Raw genomic sequence first — 8,704 nt, forward strand, 5'->3', positions numbered from 1 at the left:
AAGACACAGTCGGGGAGGGGTATAGTGGCAAAATAAACTGTGGGCAAAGGTAACCCGATAATATGTCTTTGTTGATGGTGACAACCACATTAAAACAATTCTTGCGAGCAGACTTCTTGTTATAATCTCTTCTTGGAAGCAGTGTTTGGCTCTGGAAAGAGCCGGTTGGTTTTGTCGGAGAACTGTCACTATATATTGACGGTTTAAACTGCCAATGACGAAACCTCCATGTTGCAAAGTCAATGTTGCTTTACAACCCTCGGCTTCCTGGTCCGGCACGCCCGACACTAATTCTCTAATAGCAACTCTCAGTGCGTTAAACCAAGATCGTTGGTTCACAACCTGCTCCAATCAATTTTGTGTTGAACCCCAAATCATAATAAAAATCACGAGACATATTGTCTGTGTTGTGTGCAGAAATAGAAGTTTATTATCACTTTACATGAGGTGGACAAAAATACAATTTTCTTTTTATATGGCTTTTTTAAATGTAGAAGTGCCTTGCTCTTATACACGTGCGTGGCAAACAAGCCAAGTGTAGTTTAAACATTGTTTTAGTCATTACATTCTTTGATATAGAATGGCGAAATACAAACAAAGGCAATCATTAATTCGAACTATTGCTTATGGCTCGAAATTGCATGGTTGTCATATTATGTTGTTAAAACTTACACGGCACGCAATTTTGTGGAGTCAAGGTTTTTACTCATAAAATGGCCGACCGTGTTAGTTCGTAAAGTAAAAGGAAAACCACGCAATTATTTTGAGGCATAATGTGGGGTCGTTGTACTTATTCTACTTTTAAAACATTTTTCTAACCATAGAGATTTCACAACAAATGGTTTCAAACGCTTTTTATGGATCAACTCGACCGATCCAAGGCAACCAACCGGTCTCTAATAAACCAATATATGCTATTTCTGCATCGGTGTTAAAGAGTCATTTGCCTGTGGATTTTTTCACAAAGTCCTAGGTACCGTACTGAGTGGGGGCCTATTATATTCAGTGCTAAAACACATCGGTGTCATAGTGAAAAGAAACTATATTCTTTATCCCCTATGCAAAGCTATTATAACATCTATTCTATTTCATAACATTCGTACAAGTCTTCAGAGGGATTCCTTCCTACGTGATGGCATGCGGATCACACAATACATTCAAAGGTTGTATTGTTATTCAAATAAGTCCATGGGGCGATGCCCGTATATAAAGGCCCGGACACAAGTCCTGAGTCATCTTTTCTTCGTGTGTAACAGCACTGCGGACATCGAAATGGAAAATTCGATTGATTTAGAGCTCCCGTCAGACATTGAGTCTGAGTTTCAGTGCGGCCAAGCCGCTGGTGATGAAGATACTACACCAAATGTAAGCTTAGAAGCGAAGCTTCAGGCAAATTCAACGGGAATACATAAGCTTTCCCTCTCCATCGCCAGCATGCAAAACATGCTGACGAACATGGTAAAAGACCAACAGTCGTCTGCAATCCCAGTCGACAATTTGTTTGACGTTGATGATTTCGTTTGGCAACAGGATAACTGTTATGACCCAAACCAAAATTTCGAGTTGACCAGTGACGTGGCAGCCAGTTCTCCTTCCAAACAGGATGATAATTTTGATGTATTGTCTTGCGAAGACATTAATGAGACTTCTGAAGCCAAAGGCGCAGAAATTTTCTCAAATTTGGCCGCAGAACAACCAAAGCGGTAACACTACCGATCAAAAAGGAGATATATACAAAGATCGCAGAAAAATATGCGACACCGGCGAACGCGCCGGCTGTATCTGCCCCAGAGTGGACGAAAAAAACCCAGACTTGTAGGGCACTATTCCTGCATCGGCCCGCTCCAAAGACGTGGGCCCTCAGCAAATTCAGTATAACATGTGTTCAAAGGTATGATTCCATACTTCCATATTCTAAATGAACTACGGGACACTGCCAAGGCGGGTACCGTAGCAGACACCGACAAAATCAAACAGTATGCCCTTGATGGCATTACACTGTCGGGAAATGCATCATATGAATTGAGTATTGAAACCCTGCCTTAACCCTATGTATAAGGGTTTGTGCTCAAGGAGCACACCTGTGTCTGATAAACTATTTGGACAAGATCTAAATTCATCGATGAAACAGGTTGCCGAAGCTTTTAAATATGGGGCGCCGTCTGTCAATTAATTGTTTGGCACTTTTAAGGCATGTTTTTACCATGGTTTATAGCAATTAGATGTAAACCATAGAAAGTGTTGCCAAATCCTTTTTATGGTTTACATACCAGTAGTATTTGATGTGTGTAAGTTTATGGTTTACAAACCATGAACATGCAACAAACATTTGTAAATCATGGTTCATAAACCATGGAAACTTTACGCATCTTTAAAACATGGTTTATAAACCAGAAAAATGAAGCATCAAATTCATGGTGTACAAATCATGGTTTATAAACCATGAAAATTGGGTCATCTTAAAAACATGGTTTATAAACCATAAAAATTGAAGCATGAAAATCATGGTTTATAAACCATAAAAATGGGAGCACGAAAATCATGGTTTAAAAATTATGGTTTATAAACCATAAAAATTGAGGCATTTAAAAAACATGGTTTATAAACCATGAAAATTGAAACATGAAAATCATGGTTTACAAATCATGGTTTATAAACCATAAAAATCGTAGCATGAAAAACGTGGTTTACAAATCACGGTTTAAACCATGAAAGTTGAGGCATCTTGAAAACATGGTTTATAAACCATGAAAATTGAAAATTGGAACTCATGGTTTATAAACCATGAAATCGGATGCATTGTAAAAACATGGTTTGTAAACCATGAAAACTGAAGCACCAAATTCATGGTTTATAAACCATGAAAATTGAGGCAACAATATAGTTTACAAATCATGGTTTATAAACCATAAAAAATGTGCACCCACAAATCATGGCTTATAAACCATACAAAATGTGCACAAATCATGGTTTATAAACCATAAAAACTGAACGTGGGTTAATTGTGTTCAACCTCCTACCCCAAGCATTCTTGCTGATCATTCTTGCTGCAATCTAGACTGGACTGTCTTTATCCGTCGCTGCCGCTAGATCTAGTGATTCCCATTGGATACAATGCACGTGCAGTGACGTGCATAGAATCCCAAATAGTCACTGCTCTAAACCATAAACTTACACCCAAAAAATACTGCTGGTATGTAAACCATAAAAAGGATTTGGCAACACTTTCTATGGTTTACATCTAATTGCTATAAACCATGGTAAAAACATGCCTTAAAAGTGCCAAACAATTAATTGACAGACAGCGCCCCATATTTAAAGCCGGTAGAAAGCTGACTTATTTAGAAAATAACAAAAGTACTCAAAACCGTCGGTTTGAGCCTTACTCTCAAAGAACCCGTGGATTTCGCCAGGGTTTCACGACAGGGCGTACCTCTGGAAACAGAACTCAACCGCGGTATACGCAACCCTACTACCCAAGTGGCAACCGCCGAGGCGGGAGAAATGATAGTGGGAAGTTTTCCCACCATAAACCTACAGCAACAGCTACAAGTGGGCAATTTACTGAAACAAAAAACTGGTATGTAAAACATGACTCCCAGTGCAATTTCGGCTTGTGCCGGGCAGTTAAAGTTTCCATATTATAAATGGTCTTAGATTACCTCCGACGGGTGGATTCTAAACACCATATCAGGCTGCAAAATTGATTTCATTGCACGCCCTGTACAATCGGTCAAACCAAAAAGAATAATGTTTTCTGATGAGGAAATTCAGACTGTAAATCGGGAGATAAAAGAACTCCTTCAAAAGGGTAGAATTCAGCCATCTAAAAGGTCTAGCTGTCGGTTCGTATCGAACATTTTCCTCATTCCTAAACAATCTGGTGGACTGAGACCGGTTATAAATCTGAAAGATTTGAATACTTTTGTAAGATATGAACATTTTAAAATGGAAAATATAAAACTAGTTGAGGAAATTATTCAATCCAATGACTTCCTTACTTCCATTGACCTGAAAGATGCGTACTTCGCAATTCCAATGAGTGAGATTGATCAATCTTATCTGTGCTTTTCATGGGAGAATCAGTTCTATAGATTCACCTGTTTACCTTTCGGGCTGAGCTCAGCCCCTTGAATTTTCACAAAGGTGATGAAACCTGTCATTGCAGCAGCAAGAAGTAAAGGAATTCGGTTGGTAATTTTTATTGACGATATTCTGATCACGGCTTCATCGGAGAATGAAAGCAATGAACAAACAACCTTTGTGGTACAGTGATTGGAATATTTGGGATCCCAGATAAACAAGGGAAAATTCTGCTTGAAACCGCAGACCCATTCAACGTACCTGGGCGTTGAGATCGATTCGAAAACAATGACGATCAATGTTCCAAAGTCGAAAATACTGAATTGAAATCGGAGGGAACACAAATTCTGGAAAAGAAAGTCTTGACTTTACGGAATCTCGTAAAATTCATAGGCATGATTATTGCCACATTTGATGCTTTTCCCAAGAGGAAAATTGCAATTTCGAAAACTCGAATCTGCCAAATCGAATACCCTAAAAAATGAGTATGGCAATTATGATGCAAATATTGCAGTAAACCAAACTAAAAGAGAAGAGACTACATGGTGGTTGGATATTCCATGCGATGATGTAAAATCGTCAATTAAAAAAACACCCATTACTATTGTTATCTGTACAGATGCCAGTAATACCGGCTGGGGATGCAGTCTCCGAAACGGACAACTCTTACACACAGGGAACGTGGTCCAAAACCCAACAACAGTTGCATATCAATATAGAGTTATTGGCAGCTCAAAATGCATTGCTAACTCTCTGTGAAACTCTCAATAATGTTCATGTTCTGATCAAATCAGACAATAGCACAGCGGTGTCTTATATTTCGAGAATGGGGGGGAACTGTTGGTCCCTTAATGACCTCGCATCAAAAATCTTCCTTTGGTGTATCGAAAGAAATATTACTCTATCCGCAACCCATATCGCAGGAGTAGATAATACCACTGCAGATTACCTTTCTCGTAAGAAATTTAATAAAAAATTGAGTCTCAACTCACGTATAATCTGGGATGTTGTATAAACATGTTGATTTGTTTGCATCTTATATTAATAATAAGATAGATTGCTATGTGTCATGGAAATCAGACTCTAACGCATGGGCCATTGACGCTTTCTCAATGCAGTGGTTTGGTATATCACCTTACATTTTTCCACCTTTCTGTTTGCTCTGTAGAATTTTGGACAAAATATCACGAGAGCAAACTCCTGTTTGCCTTCTCATCGCCCCTCTATGGAAGGCCCAACCGTGGTTTCCACAGTTGCTACAGATGGTAATTGCAAACCCAATCAAACTACCAGAGTTTTGTCTGATGCATCAACCACTACTGCCGGTTCCAAACCTGCACCTGGTCGCTTGGGTCATATCAGGGAATGTTGGAAAACAAAAGGCTTTTCGGCAGAAGCTTCCAACCTCATCGCAAACTCATGGCGGTCAAGTACAAAGCTGCAATATGAATCAGCTTGGGAAAGCTGGACTAGTTGGTGTAGTGGACAACAAGTTAATCCATTATCTCCCACTGTAGCAGACTTAGTAAATTTCTTAGCCAAGGCTCATTCAAACTGAAAATCATATTCCACGTTAAACAGTTACAGATCAGCTCTGTATTCAGCCCTACCTAGAATTGAGGGACATGCAGCGGAACAACACCCTCTAATAGTACGTTTAATGAGGGGAGTATTAAATACAACACCCCCGAAACCGAGATACTCAAAAACATGGAAAGTTTCAATTGTTTAAGATTATTTAAAATCATTGCCAGTTAACAATGAACTTTCTTTATTAGTTTTAAGAAACTTTTAACTCTAATAGCTCTTGTATCAGCTCAAAGAACCCAAACGCTGGCTAGTATAGATACTAGTCACTTGAATATATCAGTTAATTCCCGTGTTATTTCCTTTTTGGATTTATTGAAAACGAACTGCCCAAAAAGAGGATTGGGACATAACAAAATAGTTATACCAAAACTTGATGAGAACCCAAAGTTATGTGTTCTCCGCACATTGAACGATTACTTGGATCGTACTGAGTCTCTTAGAACAGTTAGTGAAGACACTAAACTGTTCATAATCAACCAAAAAGCCACATAAAAAAGTAACCACTGGAACATTGGCTCGATGGATGAAAGCCGTTTTATGTGCAGCGGGAATAGATCCCTCTGTTTACACTGCTCATAGTTTTCGCAGTGCAGCTTAAATCGGCAGCTTTTGCGCATGGGGTAAGGCTCCAAGAAATTCTGAAAACAGCCGACTGGTCAAATGCAAGTACATTTGCTAAGTTTTATAATAAGCCAACCGAGGAAGTATCCTTAGGTAAAGTAGTGCTTAGTTCTAATACATGTATGTAATACTTTGTTATTTATGTTAAATATAATAAATCAAGAGTTCCTCATACGGTTTGTTGACCTGGTTTTTCATTTTTTGACCATCACAGAATATTTATCTACTTTGAACATGCAATCCCTCTGAAGACTTGTACGAATGTTATGAAATAGAATTTAAAAATTATATGAAAGAATGAAATATAATTGTAATTCTATAAATAATAATGAAGTACAAGTCAAAGAGAGTCCCGCCCGCTGCTGGGTTTTGAACCCTCCTATTACTGTTTGGTCAAAAAACTATATGACCTCAGAAAAGATGGCTCAGGACTTGTGTCCGGGCCTTTATAAACAGGCATCGCCCCATGGACTTATTTGAATAACAATACAACCTTTGAATGTATTGTGTGATCCGCATGCCATCACGTAGGAAGGAATGCAATCCCTCTTCGACTTGTACTTCATTATTATTCATAGAATTACAATTATATTTCATTCTTTCATATAATTTTTTAATTAAATCGTATCCACTGCTAAGATTCGAACTGCCTCTAGCCATCACCAGGTATGCTCTGTGCGTCTAGTGGTAAAACATCTGCTCTATAAAAAGGTCGTTGGTTCGAATCCCAGCCGAGTGATTTTGCTGTGGATTTTTTATTACAGAACATCGGAAATTACTGATTGAGTACACAGTGCTTATAAATACATCGGTGTAACAAATTTACTATACAATTTAATTAGTGATGGTTTTTTTTCTTTTCAGTCAGCTATATAAATGTGTAACTCCGCTGGGAAAGCCTATTAACTAGGTCACATCGTCAGGTCGAGTTGGTACTGCTGGGTTTTACCAAGGGCACTTTGTGAATGTTAATTATACCTTTGGATCCATATGGCTGTGTTCGGAAACGGCCTAGATAATACTAACCCCTTAGGGAACAAGAATGGCATTGTGACATAGAATTAAACCAGCACGGTTCAGAAGTGGCGAAGAATGGAGTAATTTCATTTTAAACACAGCTGTAAAAACTTAGTCTAAAATATTGATGTGTCTAAAAAATGAAATTAATGAAGCTCATCAACCGATAACAAAAAAACAAGCTGTAATAATAGCCTATTCTTGTCTGATTCCGTTTGCAGAATTTAAAGGAATTATGCAAATATGACTGGCGGCGTAATCAAGAATTGCTACCAAAAAATTATAACTGATTCTAAATTGAGCATTGGCTTTACAATTGCCGTAAAGCGTAAAACAATTGCCGTTTTTAAAAGTGTTGTGTGGCTTCTGTTTTTAGAACTAAATAAGAAGTTTGGACCTGAGAACAAGAGAAGTCCACATAATGTAGGGACTGGAAACACATGCGGACACACAGTTCTATTTACAGTGTTGAAGAGATGGGTTTCTTAAGTGTTTCTTAAGGAATGTATGAGTGTGTGTGCTCGTTTTCGTGGTACCTTATTTTCATGACAAAACAAAAAAAGAAAATAGAGGACGCCATAAACTTGGAGAATTCTAAAGACTGATGTGCTGTACAAGAAAAATGTGTGTAAATGCTCCACAAGGATGCATTTTTGAGATTGTGTGTTTGTTATGTTGAGTTGATGTTGTAGAACTTGCCAGATATCGCCTTTGTTGTTGCATTCCAAGGTTTTTTTTATAAATACAAATGCATGCCGCGAATACATTTATAATTGTGAATAAACCATTTCAAATCAAATCAAGAAATACAAATCACTGCAAAATGATAATTGTGAATAAACCATTTCAAGTCAAATCAAGAAATACAAATCACTGCAAGTCATTTTATGAATCTTCGTGCATTGTGAAATCGAGGCAAGGGCCACCATTTTAATAGAAATGATCTGGAAGAAAAAATCGGGTCAACAGTTGCATTAATGAGCTGTATGCTTTTCTGGCCGGTAACCTAAATTAGTTTTGTTTAGCAAGATATGTTTGTGCGTTTGTGCAGGTTTTTGGGCTTATAGGCCTGTTATGAAATTGGGCCCTGCTACTGGCCCTATCTGTGAATTACTGACGTTATCGTGCGTTTGTGCAGATTTTGGGGCTTATAGGCCTGTTATGAAATTGGGCCCTGCTACGGGCCCTATCTGTGAATTACTGACGTAATTGGACAATGCTTTCTTAGTAAACATAACCAAATACTGAACGGGTTGGTCAAAGTTTTGCCGAAGAACCTTAATTTCAGGCTGCTTTATGTGCAACATTCATTTTACCATATCAATAATTTGCTCTAAACAATATTGGAACAGTGCAACAGCTATTATGCGAAGCTTCTTTCAAAGGTGTATTT

At 38.1% G+C, this 8,704-nt stretch overlaps 1 pseudogene; it reads left to right on the forward strand.

Annotated features, from left to right (window-relative positions):
• The first annotated feature begins 555 nt into the window (after positions 1 to 555).
• On the forward strand, positions 556 to 5,600 carry LOC139944188 (uncharacterized; annotated as a pseudogene).
• The last annotated feature ends 3,104 nt before the right edge of the window (positions 5,601 to 8,704 follow it).

This window comes from Asterias amurensis, chromosome 11 (assembly GCF_032118995.1).
Source record: "Asterias amurensis chromosome 11, ASM3211899v1".
Taxonomy (NCBI): domain Eukaryota; kingdom Metazoa; phylum Echinodermata; class Asteroidea; order Forcipulatida; family Asteriidae; genus Asterias; species Asterias amurensis.